A 9,120-nucleotide genomic window follows, 5' to 3' on the forward strand; every position below is an offset into this window, starting at 1 on the left:
TAAGGAAAACGTGAAATGTCTTCTGAGTATTTACAACTTGTTTGGCAGATATGCCATTTACTCTATATACACAGGGTATTGTCTCCTCTCAATATCTCGGATCAGAAAAATAAGGTAAAAAAAAAAGGCAAGTTTGCTTTAACAATAATTTATTTTGAGATCTTCAACACCACTGGGGACTGGACTGTGAACTACTATGTGACGATGGATTCCTTGGACCCCCATGGCCGCAACCCAGAACTCTGCGTCGGCGCAACCACACTTTGCAATTGCCCTGAATTGTGAAAATTCTAGTTCAGTCTTATGCTAGATGTGCTCCTGTTTCTGCTCAACATTGTAACAGGGCCTTTTATTTATATGGTATATATTTTACCACAAATGTTTAGCAAAATGTCATGATTCCCAAATCATACCCCATCAACCAAGACAGTTAATAATGGAAAATTATATTATTGAGCATCGGAACACACGTTTAATTTAATGTTTAATATGTCCATAATGATTGATGAAGAGTTAAAAAAAAATAAGGGACAGCGCCCTCTATGTCTTGTCCGTCAGACTGCAGATGGACCCTTCAGATATCTTCCCAAATCTCGCGAGAGTGTGTTGCTGGGATAGAGAAAAGTCAATAACAAAGTTGATTTCCTCCTCATTTGTGTCTCTAAAAAAAGCCATTTTCATATGAAAATCTTGTACATATTGTGTGTCTTGTGACGATTGGGTCCAATATTTAGTTCAGTAACCATGGAGCTAAGGAATGGTTCAGAAGCTGTGTTCACGTTCACAAAATAAATATTGGAATTGGTCTATTTGTTCTATTTGATGCCTCTTTGTTATGCATCTTTTGGGAGGCCAAATACAGGCTTATATTTTTGTAACTGTCATTATTCGACTGTTCTCTTGGGATAAAAAAAACGAAAACAAAACAATTAAACGTCAACGGTATAGTTTGAATTACCGGCTTGCTCCTCCGGACGCGAAACGTAACGTCTGGGGGGTGACAGATACATTTTTACACCCACCCTTTGTTATTGTGGTCCAAGTGAAGACGATGATTACTTTTAATTGAAAGACATGTGTAATAATTAAAAGTAACTTCCCCTACACTGTCTATGAATTGACCTTCCTTCTCCGTGTCTTCCGGGTTGCAGTTGGAGGTTCTTCACCTGATGTCTCCAGAACAGAAGGCTGAGCTGCTACTGAGGCCTGAGGTTGCAGGCCTGGACAACGGGACCCTCAGCCTGGTCTTCCACAGCTTGATGACCGGTGGTCCTGGGCCCACCCCCACCTCCACCCCCGGATACACATACACCTCACATAGCCCCTACTCACCACCATCACCACCACAGAATATCTTCAGAGAGGTTGCATAGCTTTAAATATTATACATTTTTTTCATCCAATTAAACTTTTACCAGATTGTTGATGGTAATCTTCATAACCTTAAACAATATTATTTTGTTCTTTTTGAAACACTTGCAGGTGGTGAATGGGTTGATGGGAGCTTTCAGACCTGTTGGGAGCCTCGTCAGTGCCCAGCAAGCACAATGACGTCATGATGACGTTATGATGACGCCCGGTCATCACCCCGGTGACGTTCAGGACTAGGCCAGATCACAGCCCATATGGGGATGATCTTTACGTCATTTACAGGACGTCATCACCAGGACATCATATGGACATTTGGACAGCAATTTTGGGTGATGAGAATGTGTTTAGATGACGTCCTGGAAGTGACGTTTTTGTGGTCAGGATAAATTTTGGTTGAAATCAGGTGATATTCTGGGCCAGATCTGACTTGTCTTGGTTTGACTTGATCTAGCCCCAATCGAGATGTCACTGATTGGTCCGGGTCCTGACTGTGCTTGCTGGGTGAGTTTGTGTCTCTCACACGTGAGGTACACAGCGTACATACATATACTATATGCATATATGAGAAGCCAATTACTTGTTTTTATATGACTAGTTTATTATGATTATGCATATTACATCTGCTAACCTGACATGACCCTGACATTCCTATCTATCTGTTGCTCTCCAGAGAAATGTATCCGAGATCGGAAGCATGACTCTGACCCAGACCCTGCTGAACTGGACCCTAGCTGAGCTGGCTGGCATGTACACGCCACATAATACGTCCATAGACCTAAACTTTTAAGAAAAATCATTATGAATTATAAAGTATGCATATTTAAAAAATGTATTTCTTAAAATCTTCTGAAAATCTTTTGTATTCCTTTTCCTTTTCTTTAATTTCTGAAAATCTTTTGATTTAAAAAAAAAAGATTGTGGGACTTTGTTTGTTTTTGAAAAAACAAAAAACAAGCAGGATATTTACTTTACCTTACTTACTAATTCATAAAACCTGGTCTGTGACCCAAAAATGGGTCAAGAGTAAGACCCTACGTTTGGAAAACACTTATAGTCGAAATACACAAAATAGTCCCGGAATAATGATACATTTCTTTGCATTGCTGGGTCCAGAGTAAAAGACCTGAGTCATCATATGCGTCTCATGGATCCTGATCACAACCACAGCCCATTCCTTCTTGCTACATCACAACACGTCCGGTAAGTGAACCAAGTAGCCATAGCTAGAGACCAGCTCAGAGGACCATTTGTCTGCAGATGTACAGGAATTTCTGTTGCTTTCAGGGTACATTTTTGAGTAAAACATTACTCTATTCTAATACTATACTATTATAGCCTACACTGACTTGTGTATTTATCTTCAGATCCTCAGTGTGTCTCCTCATCCAGCCATAGTACAGAATGGCTGGAGGAGAACTTTGGATTCTTCTCCATGTTCGCCCCCATCACAGACTTCTATGATCTCAACATTTTTACTGAAAACATTGATTTGATTGTTTGTACTTGACACTTTCAATGACAATTTCAGTAACTTAATAACCTTTCAACCTGGCGTATATTTTGGGCATGTCATCACAGGATTGCAAGATTTTCAAAAACGTAATAGCTGATTTGCGAGTGTGACATTATAATTCGATTACGTATAAAATAGGGCTTCAGTGGTTAAATTTCATATCCTGCCCTCTCCCATTATGTCCTGTCTGTCTCTCTCTTGTCTTAAACGTGTCCAGATGGAGGTTCTACACCTCCTGACTCCGAAGCAGACTGCAGAGATGCTGCTGGTGCCTACTCCTCCAGAGAAAGACGTCATCATCCATGCAGTGTTTGACCATCTGACACAGTCTCAAGGAGACTTTCCTGAGTTCCTGCACCACCTGGTTCTGCTCGCTAGAGAGGTAACCTCATCTGTAGAGCGTCTTATGACAGCTTAAAAAACGTACAGCAAAATATAATAGTAATTATAATAATAATTATTATTATTATAATGCATGGACTTTTATTTTATTTCTTAGGTTAAGACACCCTGTGATGTCTACCAAGTCATGTGAGTGTGTTCTGATGATGTTAAATGGCTTACATTTTAAAGGGGCTACACCATGAATGTAAAAAAAAATATATTATATATAAATATTGCCCCCCAACAACCCCGTGGTCAACAATTGGTATTTTCTTGTGCGCCTGGCGTATTTCATCCAATTAAATGATAACTTCATGAAGACATTTGGAAAGTCTGTTTCCATTGTATTTTGCATTGTATTCTTGCATGTGAGGCTGTTGTCCTTTTACCATAATATTTAATATTGTCTGACCACATTACCACCAAGATAAAAGTCTTGTAAATGTATTGCATGAATGAACAGGTATCGCAAATAAAGTGATTCCAGTTGCATTTCTGATCTGGTGTCCCGTCTAATATGTCTCTATCCACTAATATGTCTCTATCCACAACGTCAGGCCTATGTCAGTGAGTCGTTCATCCCAGAAGAGAAAGTCCAGGAGCTGGGGCCTGCGTCACGCAACGCCACTACTGATGACATCAGCATGTGGAACATCACACAGATTGACACACTGTGTTCTTTAATGGACTCTTCAGATGGGGAGTGGGATTCAGCTCTGGTAAGTATACAAATGATCTTTGATTGATTGATGGTGTTATTGACAAATATACATGGGGCGGCAGTGGCTCAGGAGGTAGAGCGTCTGTCTGTTTGTCTGTCTGTCTGTCTGTCTGTCTGTCTGTCTGTCTGTCTGTCTGTCTGTCTGTCTGTCTGTCTGTCTGTCTGTCTGTCTGTCTGTCTGGCTGGCAGGCTGGCTGGCAGGCAGTGTAATCAGTGTAAAAGTGAGAAAACATAATGCGTTGTGATTATATTTACACGTTTTTGCATGTGTGTTTGTAAATGTGTGCAGTACATGTATATGGCACTAGCACATTTTTTGTCACCATCAAGGCCAAGGCCATCATTTCCAAGTATCTGACTAAGGCGGGCAACAGTCTTGGCAGTGCAGAGCTCAGTTGTGTCAAGGGACCCAACCTGTGTTCCCTGGATACCAGTGTCCTACAGACCATCTCAGAGGACACCCTCAGGTGAGGGGTGTTGGGGAGGGAGTTGGGGAGGGAGAATCATGTTTACTTTAGTATTTCTTCACTACTTGCACACACTTGAACATCGACATTAATCCAAAAAACTATTATTATAAAAAATAAATTGGGAATATGTTGGGCTTTATTGACAGTGTATAGTAGAGCGAGACAGGAAACAGGGAGAGAGAGATGGGGAATGACATGCAGCAAAGGTTGTCGGGACTGGGATTCAAACTCGCGACACTCTGTCAGACTGTATTAGAGCCTATATATGGTATGCGCCTGGACCGCTAGGCCAACGGGCGCCCCACCCAAAACTATTTTTAACCTAATTAACCCTGGCATCCGTATTTTGGGCTGGCAAAAATAAGAATCAATTATTATTTTATAGAAATAAAAGTCCTAATAATAATAATTCACGCATTTTCAAGTAGTAAAATTAGCATACATTTCTACAAGCAACATCGTACAACAAATTATAAAAGAGTGATGTGTGTGATTCCATGACATATTAGCCAAAAGGTAAATAAGATATGTAAGGGACTGAATTTTAGAGACTGAATAAATTACATTTGTGGTTGAAAATGTGGTAGCACTCTTTTGAGATGTGTGCTGTGTGTCTCCTGGTGTTTCCAGTAATTCCAGTTTGCTGGTAGTGTCCAGCTGTACGCTGGAGAAGAAGAAAGTGCTCTTTAACATCGCAGAAAAAGCCTTCTCTGTACTCAGCCGCACTACAGCTATCAGCACTACCAGCTTCCAGAATACAGAGCCATTTTTGGGTAAGCAAGCATTCATTCACATGTACATGCGTACAAACACATACTGTATATTGCAGTGGTTCTCAAACATTTCCATGTCAAGGACCCCAAGTTCATACACAACTGTCTGTACTGTACTGTATACCAGTGATAATAGCCTAACTCAAAAATCCTCACCAGGCCCGGCGCCACGGGGGGGCCTGAGGGGGCATGGCCCCCTCAGTTTCAAATTGTGCCCCCTCAGTTTATTTTGGGGAGAAAAAAAAAATTAAAATGTATTTTTTTATAATTATTTTTTTGATAAAAAATCGGTGAAATCAGGCAAAAATAAGAATTAAATAACATAAGCTTAACCTAAACCCGAAATAAAGTAACAAAAAAACGCCCAAAAACGTCCACAATCCGCGCAATTAACCGCAAAATTTTGCGCACGGGTCCCGCGACATGCACGCACGATGCGCGCGCGTGCATGCTGCGCGACTGGTGTGCCCCCCCACAATTTTCAACTGCCCCCTCAGTCATTTCATCCTGGCGCCGGGCCTGATCCTCACAATGTCTCAAATTTCTCACGCACGCACGCACACACACACACACACACACACACACACACACACACACACACACTTCAGAGATGGATAAATTCAGTATTTTCTTTATGACCTGTAGGTGGTGCATCTCTTTCCTTTATGAGAAGTGCCGCTGCCTCCAATGTCAACATGGACCTGGATACCTTTGTCAATCTGGATCTGAGTGTTGTACAGGTTAGTGGCGTGTGCGTGCGTACGTGCGTCCTTGTGGTTGTACATGTGGGAAAGGCAAGTGGTTAATGTATGTTTTTATTATACTCCAGTAAAGTAAAAGTACCTTCTAATTGTACTTAAGTACAGTACTTTAGTAAATGTACTTAGTTACTTTACACCACTGGATATTTCATACCAGTGTATTGAAGGATATTTCTTTCTCTTCCACAGGGAAGTCATGTGGCTCTGCTGGGGAAATCTCCAACGGTCAGTTTGTGTACACCGGATCAAAGTTTGGAGACTCTGCTACAGGTGTCTGTGATGAAGGGTAAGAACATTATAAATATATATAATAAGAACTAGGGCTGGGACTCGATTAAAAACATTTATCAAATTAATTAGAGGCTTTGTAATGAATTAATCACAATTAATCACATTTTAATCGCATATCAATATTTTACTTGAGAACAGGGAAAGGCAATTTTTTCATACGTCCATGTAAAAAAGTACATGTAAAAAAATAAAAGGCTTAAAAATACTAAAAAGAAGGAAAAACGTTGCGACGCTGAGGAGGAATAGCCAAAGTATAAAAGGTCATAATTATTGTGATGCTATATTAACACATTTTGCTCGGGACCCCCTGGAACCCCCTCAAGTACCCCTGGGGGTCCCCGGACCCCACTTTGAGAACCAACGGCTTATGGGCTATGATGGGATGCCACCGGCGAACTGCAGAGCCTATTTCCAAGAGCTGGCTGGTGCAGATTTCTCCGTCTTCTCCAGTGCTCTCAGCTACAAACGTACTGCTCTGTTAAAAAATGCCAGGACTTGCCTGGTGAGTTGAGAGTAACCAGTAACCACCGGACCCACACAAATTAAACTATTACTGATAATGACAGTCAAATCCACTGACATTGGGTCTCAGGGAGAACATTGTACAGATGATCTTCAAACCTTCACATTATAACTAACATATAACAGTTATACAGGACAATATAGATAGCTTACAATCCAATTTCAATGCTGTGATACTAATAGCTCTGATGCCATTATTTTCATGAATGAACCGAAACCTTTAACCACTTCATTGACCAGAGTCCCCCAGGGGTCTATATTAGGCCGCCTATTTTTTCCCCTGTACACAAAATCGATCTATGAGCTTGTAGATCTGCTATTTTCACAGATTTCATGTGCTTAAGTTTATTCATATTTTTTCCCCCTTTTTTTTCTGTCTTAGGGTATAACAACCACAACCTTGACAGAGGATAACATCAGTTTTGGGTAACATGTGCTGTAAGATTGGTGCGGCTTATATTACGAATTCTTACTCATCCATCCTGGAGAAACTAAAGAACAGCCCAAATATCAACACAAATCGAGCGGCTGCCATGGAAACCCTCCTGTTGTCAGGGACAACGACATACGGGTAAGCAACGACAAGCACAGTTCAGTTATTAGCAGTGGTGGAAAAAGTATTCAAACTTTTTACTTACAATAAGTAAAAGTATCAATACAGCAATGTAGAAACACTCTGTTACAAGTAAAAGTCCGGTAATCATAATTGACTTGAGTAAAAGTACAAAAGTATTGGCATCAAAATATACTTGAAGTACCAAAAGTAGTTCAAGTACTCATTATGCAGAATGTTTTTCAAGTCTATAAAATGCATGAAAATATTTTGAAAATAGCAGATCTACAAGCTCACAATGCGTTGCATCGCGACGCATTGTGAACTTGTTGATCAGCTATTTTCAAATAGGCGAAATGTATATAGGGCTGAAGTGGTTTTGTAATAATAATCAAAATCTACAAAGTAACTTGTGGCTAAAGTTTTCAAATAATGATGATTTATTATTTATATTTGCCTCTGAGATGTAGTGGAGTAGAAGTAAAAGTACTGAAAATTGGAAATACTCCAGTAAAGTAAAAAATACCTCAGAATTGTACTTATGTACAGTACTTGAGTACATGCACTTAGTTAATTTACACCACTGATAATAAAATGCCCAAAATAGGGTCACCAGTCTGCCTGTGGGATTTAAAAATATTTATAAGTGAAAAGTATCAACAACAGCATACGACAAACAACTACATGGGATCCAATGGACAACAGGTTATTTTCCCCATTTGCTGAAAAGTAACCTCCGACAATTTGAACGTTGATGATGTTTTTTGTTTTTCAATGACAACTGAAATACCGTATTAAATGTTTTTGTGCACCCAGAGATCCTGCAACATGGAATAGAGACACTTTGAACAACCTGGGTATTCTGCCACTGTACTTATCATCGACCTTCTACGATAAGTTTGATAAAGTGAGTAATAGATTGCCTTGGCTCTGTTAAAGGGATAGTTCACCCAAAAAAATACTTTGTTTCTATCGATTAGTCACCCCATGGAGACTTGAATTCATGGATTTTTTTTTTGTTTTTGTCGCATTCCTAAGCCAATAATTTGATGACCAGCGGTTCCGGTAGGACACACAAAGGAGACTCTTTGTGTCTCCTACCGGAACCGCTGCCGGTCATCAAATGCCACTCCTATGAATTCAAGTCTCCATGGGGTGACTAATCGATAGGAAAAAAATGACATTTTCGGGGTGAACTATCCTTTTAACATCATTTCCACTTTTCTGTTGCTTCGTGCATTTGGTCATGTCTGTCTGTTTGTCCATCACTTTTATTGAGATCGGCGTTTTCATTTTGCCCGAGCAGAAAACTAAGCGACAGTTCCTGAAGGCATTCCTTAAAGTCCTTAGGCGGGATGGAGTGAAGAGGTGGAAGAAGAGGAGAATGAAGAAAGCCATCAGGCATTCCATTAGGAACAGCAGGACAAAACGATCCACCAGTAAGTCTCAGCTCCTATTTCTGCCTGCTGTCATCTCTCAGTGGAGTCAGTGGTTCCCAAACGTTTTGGCTCGAGACCAAAAAGATAAATGTGATGTCTCCCTGGGAACATAGCTTATTTACAAACGCACAACGTTGTGCACTTGTAGATGTAGATACGCTATGTTCACTACTTCTTAAAAGTATTATACATTTATGGAATTTCTTAGATTGTTTTCTTTTTTTTATGACATTCCTTTGAAAGATGTTAGATTTTTCTTTTATTTCACAATCTTTTGAAATATATATTTTTTTATTCATGTAGGAAATGAAAAATATATATA

General features: G+C 40.0%; 1 long non-coding RNA gene across 1 annotated transcript; it reads left to right on the plus strand.

Annotated features, from left to right (window-relative positions):
* The first annotated feature begins 7,307 nt into the window (after nt 1-7,307).
* On the plus strand, nt 7,308-9,085 carry LOC311045583. The gene is made up of 3 exons (XR_014600784.1): nt 7,308-7,377; nt 8,176-8,266; nt 8,666-9,085. It is a non-coding gene; the product is annotated as an uncharacterized lncRNA (long non-coding RNA).
* Nucleotides 9,086-9,120: the final 35 nt, after the last annotated feature.

This window comes from Gymnoscopelus microlampas, assembly GCF_963454915.1.
Source record: "Gymnoscopelus microlampas genome assembly, chromosome: 5".
NCBI lineage: Eukaryota > Metazoa > Chordata > Actinopteri > Myctophiformes > Myctophidae > Gymnoscopelus > Gymnoscopelus microlampas.